A 14,732-nucleotide genomic window follows, 5' to 3' on the forward strand; every position below is an offset into this window, starting at 1 on the left:
GCCCACAGCAGTCTGAGGCATCCCTTATCCAACCCGCCTCCCCGGCCACAACCAGACTTCCTCTAGGTAACTAACCCTCAAATCAGCAAACGGGGTGCCCAGCCACCAGCGCGCACACTTTCCTTAAGAGGGACCCCGGGGCGCGCATGGACTTTGTTTTAACCATTTTGCGCCAGGCTCGCCCCTGCACCCCGCCCCAAGGATTCTCTGAGAACCAGACACTTTCCCGGAGATTCTAATTCTCTGGGGGCGGGGACTGAGAAGAGGGTGGGCGGCTACTAAATTCGCACCTCGCTCCAGCGCGGAGACCCCCCCCACCCGGCCCCGCCCCGCCCCCGCCGGCGGCGGGGAACCCTGCTCCGCTCGCCGGCTGAGCTTTACTTTCTAAGGAGCCGCCCGCAGCTCGGAGGTCTCACTCTCGCCTCCGCGCCTCCCCGGCCGGCCCCTCCTCGGCTCGCTGGAAGGCTCGGGGTCGGGGGCGCTCTTGGTTCCTGCGGTCAGGGTGCCACCCGCCGCCCCCAAAGGTGTGCCGGGCTGGGGCCGGGCTACAGTCGCTGCAGGCGCCGCCGCCGCCGCCGCCGCCGCCCTGGGGGAGGAAGGACGCGCCCTCCCGGCGGCGGAGCCGGTCCTGCCACCGAGCATGCCCAGAGGCGGCCGGGCGCGGCGCAGTCCGCTCTCCCGGTTTTCGCGGCAGCAGGCTGAGGCGGGAGGCCGGGCGGGGATGGGGTTGGAGAGGCCGGGGAGAGGCCCGAAAGAAGGGGCGCGGGGTGTTAGGGGCGCAGACCCGGCCAACTAGCAGGGGCTGCGTTCTGGGGAAGGTGGTGAATTTTAAACCTCAGACACGCTCATATTTCCTGGGCGCGCGTCAAACCCTCTCTGCGGGGCTCGTTACTCCGCCTAAGCCTCCCGACCGACATCCCAAAGCGCGGGTCTGGCGCCTTCTAACCCACACGGAAGTCCCCTAGTGACCCCGTGAAGGACCTCCCTCTCCTACACACGCACATACACAAGCTCATGTGGAAGCCTTAGTGACGTGGCTCGGTGGTCATGCACCATCATTTCCCTTCCACCTCCAGTCGCCCTGTCATCTCCCCTTCCAAGTTCAGGCTTGTGGGTGGAACCTGTTGCGTTAGCTCACGTTTCCTTCCCTCCCAGCTGCACGCTAAGGATGACCTCAGAGAGGTGTGTGTGTGTATGGGGAATGGATGGGTAAGTGTGAGATGGCACTGATACCTGGCATGATGGTGGAGAATCTGTTTAATGGTTTGGGGGAGCCTCCAAAGTCCCCTTTGATCACAAGGAGACTTTAAAGTAGGAGAAGAGGAAGATATCAGTTGACATGCTCCTGACACATTCGCTGGCTTTGCATCCTTCAGTTTTTCAGGAAACTGAGTCATAGAACCCTGCGCTGGGTATTTCCACTAGATGGGGTGGGGTGGGGGGGGAAGAATCTTTTCATAATGTATATGTATCTCGAATCACCATGATGTACGCTTTATCTTTTCATAATGTATATGTATCTCGAATCACCATGATGTACGCTTTAACTATCTTAACAATTTTATATGTCAATTATACCTCAATAAACCTGGGGTGGGGTTAGGGTAAAAAGAGAAAAAGAAAAACAGCGCTTATTTCTACAATGGATTGAGGGAAACCAGTTTCCCTGAATGTCCAGATTTGGGCCTGTTACTAATTATTCCCAGTGAATTCTAGCGTGGACCAGGCCACCACCCTGGCTTGGCAGGGTCCAGATGCCAGATGGAAGGCAAGGGGAATGCTTGGGATTCTTTTGTAGGGAGTGGCTGCTACCCCCACATTTCTTCTACATCCTAATGAGGACTTGGTGCAAAGACCCTTTGTTTAAGTGGTATCAGTAAAGTGAGACTCTTTCCTCTCCTAGGTAGGCCTGAGCCAGGGAAGATAAGCTAATCTTCGGACTTGTCTGGAAGTAGCAATCGTGAATAACAGGAAAGGGGGCCTTCTGTTCTGGCCCCTTTACGGCTCTTTACAGGACCGATTATAATGTAGAATGTCTTGCCGTAACATCTGTAAACAGCCTGCCTTGTGCTCCAAATATGGTTTGATTTTGAGATTGCTGCAGAGCCCTGGGTCAGCTGGCTGCCCCTCTGCAAGATGGAGGTGGCCCTGTAAGTGTTCAGCAGTGTGGGTAGGAAGCATTATGCGCTGGGAACCAGATAGCTGCTTTTCCAGTCACCATGTGTCTTGGCAAGACTTAGGTCAGAAAATGCTCCCTGCTCTGTGGGCAGGACACAGGTAGACAGATAAGTATTGATCAACTGAGGTGATATGGGAGGGTTGTGGTCTCAGTCAGATTTTAAATATTGGGACCTTCCTCAACCACCCACCCAGATTCCCTCCTGGGCTTGGGCTCATTCTTGCCCAGATGGTTTGTGTTGAGGGAATGCAAAATAAGGCCTTAGAAAAACATTTGGCAAGGTAAATCCACTGCCAAAAATGCATGGCATTTCAAAGCCAAATAGAAACATCTTTGAATTATTTGTCCTTTTAAATTATATTCTGACCGGATATTCTGTATCAGATGGGAAATTACCAGGTTTCCTTTTTTTTTTTTCCCTTCATGCAAGGTGCCTGGCTAGCTCAGTTTCCATTCTGTTTCCAGCTTTCCATCACCTGCCAAGAACCATCCCATTTTGGAACAGGAAGCCCTGCCAACGCCTAGGCCTGCAACAGTCTACAGATATGTCCAGCAGGATGAAGAGATTTGCAAAGCGAAAGGTTCTGTCTTCCTGTTTACAGAAAATCTCCTCAAGTTAGGAGCTTGGGGGCTTACAGACTTAGATTTGTCACCTGCAGCCTTTGTAAATGCATCAGAGATGTGAGTCAAGTGGGAGTCACCTCAAACCAGCACCTTCCCCCATCAGTCACCAAGTCCCGCTCCTCTTAAAGACCCACTGCCCCCACCCTGGTCTAGACCAGTGTCCTGAAATTACTGAACTGTCTCCCAACTATCTCTGCCCATTCTCCTCAAGCAGCTCATTCTTCTCAAGCAGCCAGTGTGGCCTTTCTAAAATGCAAATCGGAGCAAGTCTCTCCCAGGAGTCATTAAAACCCTCCAATACTTCTCTTTGCCCTTAAAGGAACTGCTTCCTGCCCTAACTTCTTTTGGAAAATTTCTATTCATCCTTTAAGTCTCAGATTAAATGTCACCCCCTCCTGGAAGGCTTCCCTGATTCTCTATATCTGCCTGATGGGGTCAGGTGACCTTCCCAAGCTTCCATGATACCCACTGCACTTACTATACTTTATCCAGGTTGCTGTTTAATTGCTTATCTTCTCTACTAGTCAAGAAATCCATTTTATAGCAAGACTCAGGTCCCACACACATAAAAACATATGTAACTGAAAAAAAAAGTACATAAAACTCTTATTTTGTAGAATTCTATTCTAATTCATCTAAAACAAAATCTAGTCATACCTTATTACATTGATTTTACAACTCTTAAATGAGTCAATGCAAAAAAAAAAAAAACCAAAAAACTCAATTCCATGAAGGGTGGGGCCATTTCTATCTTGTTTTAGAATGGAATAGGAGTGTCATCAATATTTGTGGCTAGAGTTATTAATTATAATAACATTTAATTCATTTAATCCTCAAAAACCCTATAAAGAAACTATCGTCCCCATTTTTAGGTGAGGATTATGAAGACAGTAAGGTTAAGTAACTTGTCTAATGTCAAAAAGCTGGGAAATTAGGTGGCAGAGCCAGGATTTGAACTTAGGTAGTTTGGTTTCAGGATCCTTGATCTTAGTAGCTCAGCTAAAGTTCAGTATCCCTTGGCCTGGCTGCATATGGATGAATTTACCAAGCAAGCATATCTGAAGGGTCTCCTTGCAGCAACCTCAAACCAGTTCCCAGGCTCCTGCCCTGCAGAGGCTTCTTGGGCAGTTGTTATGTCTATGCAGAGAAGAAGGCAGCTGGCAAGAGCAGCTGTTCTCCTCTGCTCACATGAGCTGGACCTCCTCGACTGTCAACAAGTTCAGCAGTATTAAACAAGTTGGGAGATTTCATTGTGTAAAGGCAGAGTACAGACACCTCAGTCTGTACGCTGAAATTGAAATTTCACATTATTATAAACTACATGCCTTAAGTTCCCCCCCAAATAAATCTTTTAAGAAAGTAGTCACCATAAGATTGGGATATTTATTTTTGTCACGGATAGGAAACTGCCTGGAATAATACTCAAAGCATAGGGATGAGAGCATGTTCCTCAGGGGTCAGTGCTATTTATAGGATTTTAATCTGTAAAGGCAACATTTGAGAAAAGACATGATTGAAATATTTAAATCATAAGGAATATGAATAGGTGGGGAAAAGATTTATTTGCAAAATCCCAAATGAATCCTGAAGTTATTAGCCCTAATGCTGAACCTTCTCTAAGTCGTGGCATTTAGAATAATAAAGAAATAGCTGGTAATTGGGTTTGTATTTCATCTTTATTACATGAATTACATGCAAGTCACATGCAGTACATACACAGATGCTCTCCTATTTCATCACCTGAGTGTAACTATGTGGGAATATTTAACAGCACTGTGGGCAAAGCATCCTGGGTGTACAACATCTGGGCTTAGTTTTCAGCCCTGTCTCTAATGAGCTGCGTGACCTCAGTTTCCTCAGGAAGGGGGCTGGACTGAATGATCATGTTAAGCAAATGATAAGAATTAATTGAATGAATGAATAAGTGAATGAAGCCAACTTTAAGTTGGCTTCTTTCGACTTAAAGACCCCTTGGACTTCATCTTAGACACTATGGGAAATATAGTATAAAATGTCTCTGAATGGTTTCATCACCTTCCTTGTTGGGAGACACGAGTTAGTTCCTCCTCTAATTCAAAACTGAGGTCTCTCTCCATTAGGCAGAGTCAATGCATGGTATTTCTTTTATTTCTGTAGAGCTAATGGGTTGATCTTAACTTATTAGTCTATATGCATAGATACTTTGTAAATGAAAGAAAAAAAATTATTTAAGGTGTATATAGGACCTATCCCCGGAACTATACTTTAATAAAAAAAAAAAATCCCTTAAAAGCATTAACATCTTAAATGTTTTGATTCTCTAGCAAACCATGAGATTGTAGTTTTTTCCTACATTTTCCTTAATAAAAATAAAATGGCAAAATCTCAGCCCATAAAGCATAGCTCCAATGACCTATTTTCTAAACCTGAAACCAGGACACTTGGCCTGACAAATACTACAGTGCTTACAGAAACGGGGGTGAATGTATCTTTGAAATGAAGATTACCCTGAAAAATCCGTAGGCACTGGTGAATACGGCAGCTCTAACCGCAGCAGAGGGACAATGTCTTTATCAGAGAAAGGTCACAGAGAGTGTCAGGCAGGTCCTCAGTATATGGCCGCATAGAATGTGCCCTGTACAGTGCCAGGAGGATTGTGAATTGCACCACAGGTCCCTGGCAGGAGGGACAATTTGGCACCATTCTCATAGATGAAATTTAACGTAAGTGGCACCCCCTGGAGCTGTGCAGTGCACTATCTGCACGACAGCCCAGAGGCTCTTGGGAATTCCATTGTAGGAAATTTGTTCTCTGTTGACAAAATAGGAAGAGGAAGGCTGCTGTTCTTTTCCTAATAATGTCATACCTCGGATTGGATGGCACTGACAAAAATTCAAGTTACCTAAACTCTCCCAGTCTTTCTTTTTCTATAAGTTTTCTGACATGATAGTCTACTTTCCTTAAGTTCCTAGCAATTCTTGAAAATGCAAGTCTGTAAGAAGTGTGAATTTGGTTTTTGAGCTTCAATGAAGGGTATAAACTATTACATAAAAGGACATTTAGGAAAAACATGGGAAAGTCTGAAGATGAGCTGTGTGAGCTCAGGGAAGCATTACCAGGGAAGCAATAGGCACTGAAGCCCACGTGCACATAACCCTAGCGCAAGATGAACTGCCTCAGAAACTGCAGGCCTCGTACTTTGATGTGTTATCCTCGTTGAAGAGGAGCATCCTCCCAGGATGCTCTAGGGAGTGACGAACTCTGTTCTGGTCACTTATTGACATAACTTCGGAAGCATTTGAAAATCGGAAAATAGTTTCGGCACTGTGGGTACAATGCAAGCAGGAGGAATGAGTGTGGGGGTGAAGAAGGAGGAGGCAGCGTGGTGGAATAGGAGTAACTTCTTCAACGCTCTGCCTCTCAGTAGCTCTGCATTTATAGGCAAGACATTCTCTGCAGCTCTTTGGGCCACTGGCCTCATCATGAAAGGAGAGTTGTACGAAATTGTTAGATGCTTCCGAGGGTGAGGTAAATGAGTGAAGTAGGCAGCATGGGTGACAGGGAGTCCCAGGGTAAGTCACTGTGTCACTGAACAGTACAGCACAAAGGCATCCATATTAAAATTCAAAACAAAAAGCAGATTTATCCTCAATTTATCCTTGGATCACCACTCTTGGACCTCTGCTCTCAGCTCTCGATCCCAAAGTTTTAAGTCTGCATGAAAACGAGTTAGAGAGAACATACATCTTGGCTTGTACAGGATGGTCCTGCTTTACACATATTGTCCTGGCATAATTATTAATGGCGCCTTCCTTCATTCTCAAAAGTGTCCCACTTTACATGGTAAATTGTATGATCACCCAAGGTAAGGAGGAATATCAATGCCTAAACATAAATTTTGGGGAGCAGTGTTTCCCAAATCTGCCCACACCTTCAGATGAAGTTAAGTAGGTTTTGTGGTGGTGCTTTATAGGCAGAAAAATAATTAAATAAACTTCCAAAATATCCCAACAAAAATGGTTCAATAAAAGCAGCATTTCATGAATTTAAAAACCACAGAAAATATATGAGTCTATCAATTTATGAAAAATGTTCAACCTCACCAGTAATTAAACACAATTTCAATAATACTGAGGTAACATTTTGCCTATAAAAATATTTAAAAATTGTTTAAAACTATAATACTCCATGTCAGGATGGTTATGATTGAAGGAACACTCATTAACTGCTGGTGGGTTTATAAATTGGTTGATACAAACTTTCTGGAATACCATGTGATAATATGTTTTAAATATCTGTACAAAGTTTATACCCCGTGACCTGTTACTATTCAACAAATTTACTGAGTATCTACTACATGCCAGGCACTGGAGATATTGTGGTGAAAGAGACACTGTTTTCCTAAAATGGAACTTTAGTGAAGAAACAGATATTTCAGGGAAAAAATACACAACAATTCAGATTACAATTTGTAGTAAGTACCCAAACAGACTCATAAAATGCCCAGAGAGTGTTTAGGTAGTGTGTGTTTTGGGGGAGGGATCAGGAAAAGGGTTTGATCAGCTGAAGAGGGAGGGAAGGGTGTTATAGGCAGAGGGAACATCTTGAAAAGGTTTTGAGGCTGGAATAAACTTACTACAGTTGAGTAGATGAAAGGAAACCACCAGGTTGAAGCAAGAGAGCAAGGGGAAAAGTGGCCAGAGGAGGGGTTACTATTAAAATCTTTCTCCTAACAGCCACTTAAGGGTCGTAAAAGCAGACTGATTTTTTAGAAACTTTCTCCATGGTGGAGAATTGAGAAGGAGCTAGTAGGACAGAGCAGGACAGAACTGGATATGAAGAAACCAATTAGGAAGCAAATATAATAAGCAGTCCAAGAAAAAGATGAAGGTGACTTAGGAGGGGTCGGGGAGATGGAGAGAAATAGACGTATTAAAGATACGTTTGGCTTGCAGAATCAACAGGCCTCGGTGACAGAATAGATGGGGGTGGTGAGGGAAAAAGATGACATTGATGGTTTCCAGGTTCGTATCATAAGGAACTTAGTAGAAAGATGATGTCTCTTTATTGAAATGGACAATAAGGAGGATAGAGTTTTGGAAGGGGAGCAGAAGGAGAGAAGATACTGAGTCCCTCTTTGGACATTTTCTATTTGAGATGGTATAAGACATGCAAGTGGAGATGACAAGCAGGTACTTAGATATGTAGGTCTGGAGCTTAGAAGAGAGGCCTGGGGCTGCAAATGTAAACATGGGAGTTACAGCACATAGATGGCATTTGAAGTTTTGGGTATAAGAGACTCATCTGGAGACAAATATAGAACAGGCCAAGTTTCTAGCCCTGAGGAACTCCATAATTTATAAATCTTGGAGAATAAGAATGAGTTTGTAAGAAAGACAGGGACAGAATGGGAGGAGGAGACAATAGTTACTCTTTTAAAAATCTTAGCCTAAGGACTCAGAAACGAAAATCTAGATTTATGCATAAAGATGCTCACTGTGGCATTTACAATGGTGAAAAATTAGCTTCAACCTAAATGTCAAAAAATGGAAAGATGTTTAAATAAATTGTGACATATTCATTCTGTGGAATAAATGCAGTCAAATGAGATGTTTTTAAAATTATAACAGTAAATGCATAAAAGAGGGTATATTATTATACATACAATGTGATCCACATTTTAAAAATTAAACGGATATGCCTAGAAAAAGATGTAGTGAAATGTTAACAGCAATTAATCATGGCTGGTAAGATCTCAGGTGATATTTTTACATTTGTGTCTATTTGTGTTTTTCAATTTCTTTACAATAATCACAAATAGGTGGTAATAGTTTTATGAAACAGGGAACAAATTATTTTACTTAAAATGAATGATTCTGAATTTGCCAAAGAAGTCCCTTAAAATAATTGTTCAGATGACTTAGAATTTATTTATATAAATTCTGTAATGTAGCCTTTCATAAAACAATAATTTTATGGTTCCATAAATCACTCACTAATTTTAAGTTTTTGAATATCAGATTTTCTTTCAAAATATAGATTGAGCCAGCACGCTTCTGAAAAAAAGTTTGGGGTCAGAATGGATGAAGCAGGGGCTAGCAGACTTCTTCCATAGAAGGCTAAATCATAAATATTTTCAGCTTTGTGAGTGACACAATATCTTGCATATATATTTTTTTAAGTTTTCAAGCAACCCTTTAAAAATTCTTAGTTCTTAGTTCTCAAAGTTCTTAGTTCTCAAGCCATATAAAAACAGGTTGCTAGCTGGATTTGGCCCATAGGCCAGTTTGCTGACCTCTGCACTGAAGGATCAATGCGTAAGAATAATGCATAACTACTTTTTCATTAATAACTACCATAATGCTGGGATTGTAGCTAGGTGAATCTTCTATCATCAGAGTACTAGAACCAGTCTGCATCTACTTTCAACAGGAAGCAGAATAAATGGGAAAGTTCTAAAAGAGCAAAAAAGTATATATATATTTAATGGAAAACCAATCATAGGCAAATATGTCAAGTAGTTAGTATTTTTCACCCAGGAAGTAAAAGTAAAGAAAAATGTCTTTATTTCTAAAATGCAGAATCTTTTCATATTTCTTCTACATATTTCTTTCTTTGGCATTATGAAGGGAGTATTGTTGTTTTATACAAGAATCTATTCACTTGTTCATGCCACAAACCTGGAGCCATCCTTGTCCCCCTCTTCTCGTCCTCCCGCCCCCCATCACCAAATGTACTTAGTGCTGTTAGTGCTCCAAGCAGATTCCTGTTCCTGGACACTACACCCACCCCCAGCTGCTGTATTAGACACAGAAGCTCACAGCTTTCCTCTATGCTGCAAGTTATCCCTTCTCCTTCATTAGGCCAAGGATAGACCATCTGATCCATATCCTTGGAATTTTCCCTTTCCTATCCTGTTTCTCTCACTTCCTTACAGGTTTATCCCTCAGCAAACCACCTACACCCAAATCTCTGTCTCAAGCTCTGCTTCTAGGGAACCTGCCCTAAGATACCAAGTCTCAGTGATTCTACTTCCTAAATATACTTGGTTTTCTGACCACTACATCTCCTTGGAGAAAGGGTGCTGAACCAGGTTACACTTATAATTTTATTCTAGTCTATGAATACATTTCAGAATAGTGTATGATGTCAATAACTTTTGTGAATACCAGGAAATAGCTCTTATAAAATATGCAGCAATGATCTGATAAACAAAAACAGCCATAAAGTTAAACAAGAACTTGGAAGAGGTTTAGCTTTCAATTGACATTACTATATAGAATCGTTACTAGTATTATTCGTATAAGTGAGTGGAAACAGCTGCATCTCCAGTATTATTAATTTTGCTTATTGTTACCAGTTATGTTTTTTAAATTATAGTAATAACTGATAGCCTATAAATGATCTTCTATTATAAGAACTTTTCTTTTTATTATACTGTAATAGGCTTATTGATGCTTAATATGATGTGAATATTTGCTGACTGAAGAATACCTTTATTAGGATATACATATGTGTTCAGTTTATCTTCTCAATTACACCTACATTAAAATCTTTAAAATTAAGTTTGCAAAAACAGACTCTGTGCAAGCAGCAGAGCCTTTATGACTTGTGACCTCCTGCTCTATTGCATTCTTGTTAACGATTCACAATAACCTTCAAGAATAAGCATCCAGTGAATCAAAGGGTTCTGGATGGCTCTCGGGGAAATGTCGCACACAGCACCTAGTAGTCCAAGACTGGACTTGACACAGGCGGGCAGCTGAAAGCACGATGAACGTGAATCCGCTTCAACAGCCAAACAGACTGTGTACAAAAGCACAGCATTTCCCCATGGAAACTCAATAGTTTTTCCTAGCTCCGTCTGAAATAATTCTCTTCACTTTCCCTATTCTGGAAGTAGGAAATTAGCTACTTCTGTACTTTTTCAATGAAATACATTTTGCTTCAGGTTATTCATAATTACTTTCAACTGGTAAATCTATTATTATTATCACTGAAACTGAGTGTTTAGTATTTAGTTAGCCATTATTAGTAAATAAATTACCCAGTAACAGACTACAGTGCTTTTTTTCTCTCTTTTTGGAGAATGGGTTAAAACTAAAACAAAACAGAAACCTCTGAACCTCAGAGTGTGCTGTTATTTACAGGCAAGTCCAGACTGTTCCAATATAAATTCTAGGAATTTTCTTTTCACTTTCATACAATGACTTCAGTGAGTTACAGCCACGTTCCTTAACCTGAGCATAGGTGTAATTGCCCAAACTCTTCTCCCTTGCTTAGCGGAGGAGCTAGGTGGGATCTGAGCACAGTGCTGAAGGACGGTGGTGTTGACCTGAGCTGGCAGGTGAGGCCAAGGCAGTATATGGGCCTAGGTAGTTAGGCCAAGTCACAATCCACCTTCAGGATTTTGCCATACTATATTTCACCTCTACTTTTACTTACATCATACTTTTCTTTAAATCGACTTATTTTAAATTAAAGTCATTCAAAAAGGAAACTACATCACTATGACAAATGGAATATCACTATGATAAATAAAATAGAAGTGAAGTGTATATACATTGTATTTCAAGTTTAAAGCACACTTTTAGAAATAATTTTAACACCTCTAAAATTGGGATGTGTTTTAGAATCAATGGCATCTTGCAATTATAATTGGCAACATCTCTGTTGTTTATAGTAGCACATAAAATAATGATGTTTTACATATCAATGGTATATTAGATTTGATAAAATATAGTAAAGTCTATAGAAACAATGTTATTAAAAATTGTTTTAAATCTAAAGTAAAAATGCCAAACAATAAATAGGATAAATCAAATTGACTTTTAAAGTATATGGCTGAAAATAAGTTTGTTACTGAGAAGAATGAAACTTTTTGATCAATATAGCTGGATATACTAATTGATAGTTACTGACAAAAATGAGGATCCACATCAGTGAAAGAATCTGTCAGTTTTTATATAACTCACACTAAAAATCTGAACTTGCATGAGGATATGGTTGGACAGCTCAAAAGATATTTAACTATTTTATCTGTTATATTTAAGTGTATATATACATTTAAAGCAACTTCCAGACATTTCGACATATCACTGAATAAAACACAGAGGTGCCTGTGGAAATCAGTATGGGAGTCCTTTCCCATTGGTAATTCCTGGCTGTCTGCTTCTAATGGGCGTGGGCGAGGATTCAGTTATGGAAGGCTTGGAACAGTTATGATTATGCCTGAGCACTTCCCCCCTGATGTATGATGTATGAGGTCCAGGATAAAGTTGATTACTGTCGTACTAACTACCTTTGTCTCGTCCTGAGCAATATTCTCAGTGAAATCACAGGTTTTATGTGCTCATTCTCCTCCCCTTGCTGAATATATATATGAATGTAAATACGAGACTGTCAAAAGACATTTGTCTGAGTATCACCTTAAAATTATTATGTACCACACTCTAGGAAGCACTCGCCTGGATGAAACACCAAGTAGAAAGGACAAAGCCGAGACAGTGAAAATCAGGTCACAACTAGAGTCAGATGGGTCAGGTGGGTTAAGGAGGGCAGTTAGTAGGCAGACACTGGAGGGACTTCCCAGGACCAAGAGCACTGGAGACGGCCCTCGGGTAGGGAGATGCTACCTTAAGGAGACAGCAGCATTCATTTATCCATTCCTCTGTTCATTCAGTTACTCATTCATTCAAATACCTACTATGTGCAGGTACTGGGTTGAGTGGTGAGAAGAAAGAGTTGAAAGAGGTCAAAGAGTTAATGGTCTAAAAAGGAAACAAAGAATATCAGTGATTGCAGTTGGTTTCAAAGAATTAGGATGGACTTAGTCAAAGAGTGCAATAAAAAAAGGTATTACAGGGGGCATTTAACTCAATATGGACAGCTCAGGGAAGCATTCCAAAAGGAATGATGCTTGAATTGAGTCTTGAGGTATAAACAAAAGTTGCTGAAGTCTTCCAGAGGCCAAATGATAGAAGGACATTGCAATTTTGGCGAACAGTATGGTCAAAAGTTTGGAGGTTTAAGAAAGCAGGGTCTGCTGCCCACAGATGAAGGAAATTTGGATAGCTGAAAGAGAATGAATTTCAGAGGATGGCAGGGGAAGAGACCGGAAATAGTAGGAAAGCAAGAACTGGATGTGAAGGTTACAGAACTTGAAATTGAACTTGAAATTGATACAGAGACCCAAAGGATTTTAAGCCAGAAATAGCTAGAGTATATATGTTTTATGTCCTAACTGGTGTCGAAAAAAAGTAAATCTATAACAAAACATAAACCCGATGGTTTTAGCTGCAGTGCTAGGCAGTCAGCATATACAGATCTGCATCATTTAAAAAACTGTTTAAAGTATAATCAAGGGATAGTGGGCTGCTGAAAGGGAGTGAAAGTGCACATGATTAGCACTGCAGATGAGAGGCATTGAACGAGCCACACATCAGCTCCATATAATCTTTCAGGTGAGAAGAGGAATTTGGAAAGAAGAGGAAGAGCAAGTGCTAAACTTTGCAGTGAATGTAGAGGAACGGCGGAGCCACCAATAAATGACAGTCACAAGGACAGCTGGAGGATGATGGAGAAATTCCCTTCCTTTAAGTTCTAAAACAATTCATAGCATCAACTTTACATCTACATTTTCGGGTTTTAAAAAAATAACTATATTATGGCAACGCTTCAAACATTTTCATAATAGAATAGTATAATGAACCCCCATGTCCCCATTACCCAGCTCTGGCAACAATCAGCCTATGGCAATCTTATTTCATCTATAACCCTCCTACTCCTCCCCCCCACTACATTATTTTGAAGTAAATCCCAGACATCGTATCATTTTAAGACAATGGTCTTTATTCTCAACCCAAACTTGTGTCAGAATCACAGAATAAAATGAATCTTGTACTGTGGCTACTTAGAAAAACACTGAAATTAACAAATATAGAAGTAAAGTTTATTCTCTAATAAAGAGAAATTAAAAATAAGACAACATAAACACGATTACCAGTTATTTGGAAAAAGGGGCAACATAGAATAATTTATAATAATTTATAAATAAACAAGGTTACCAGCAAAATCCTATGACATGAATTAAACTAATTAAGTTAAATATATGATCAAAAAACAAGAAAATTTAATTTAAAATTGTGTAAACTAAAGCATCAAAGAAATAAGCTATGAGATAAACTATTAGACCAGAAAGAAAAACCTGAAAGTAAAGAGAGACTTGGGCTGAAGGTAGGATGGGAAAGCAAATTAAGTGTAACTTAGAATAAAGTCCAGCCCATTTAAAAGAGATCCCAATTAATTTCCTCATTCGGTAGTTACTTCCTGAGCACTGTTGTTGTGTCTGGAATGTCATGTGCCTTCAGTAAACCACCTTTGCTGATTAAAGAGGCAACAAAGACCTGGGGGCAAGCAGCTGCATCTACCTGATTCTGCCTGAACTTCATCCTGATTCTTTATTAAACACCTGGCTCCTTGAGAAATGGAGGCAACTGGAAGGGGTTCAAAGAAGTGGAACAGAAAATAATTAGAAGAAGAGATTGATTTTAACAGAAAGATCAAAGGAACCAAAAAACAGGGAACTCGGCTAAGCGAGGGCTCAGGGAAAAAAAAATGAGGCATGAAAAGAGTGAAGCAAAATAAGAAATATTGAGCTGGTGCACAGAGCATAATGGAGAGCCCTAGGATGGAGATCAACACAGGGAAAGGCAGGGAAAGGGCAGGCCGAGGCCTCACCTGGCACAGAATTGCACAGCAGCCCAACTGAACACACTCAGATGCTAAACAGGCTTCTGTTCAATGGCTACTTTGGATTAGAACACCAGCTTCCAGAGAGTCGGCATTATTTTTAACTTTTCAGCTTTGGAAAAGAAAACGTGCTAAATCGGTCCTGCCCAGTCCTGCCCAGACAAGACAAGCAGGATGGGGTGTGTGTGTGGGTGGGGGG

General features: G+C 41.1%; 1 protein-coding gene across 6 annotated transcripts in view; it reads right to left on the minus strand.

Moving 5' to 3' along the window:
* The window catches only part of LOC102887821 (schwannomin-interacting protein 1), a 136,869-nt gene that overhangs the window by 112,394 nt on the left and 9,743 nt on the right, over window positions 1–14,732 (minus strand). Inside the window, exon 1 of one of the 6 annotated variants that reach the window (XM_015586516.2) lies at window positions 382–531. The exons of 4 other annotated variants lie outside the window; for them this stretch is intronic. The gene's annotated coding sequence lies outside the window, so the exon portion shown is untranslated. Of the gene's footprint in view, window positions 1–75; window positions 250–381; window positions 532–14,732 lie in introns of those variants that run through there. One more of the 6 variants, XM_015586515.2, reaches the window with a different exon arrangement.

The sequence above is a fragment of the Pteropus alecto genome, unplaced genomic scaffold (assembly GCF_000325575.1).
Source record: "Pteropus alecto unplaced genomic scaffold, ASM32557v1 scaffold81, whole genome shotgun sequence".
Lineage (NCBI taxonomy): Eukaryota > Metazoa > Chordata > Mammalia > Chiroptera > Pteropodidae > Pteropus > Pteropus alecto.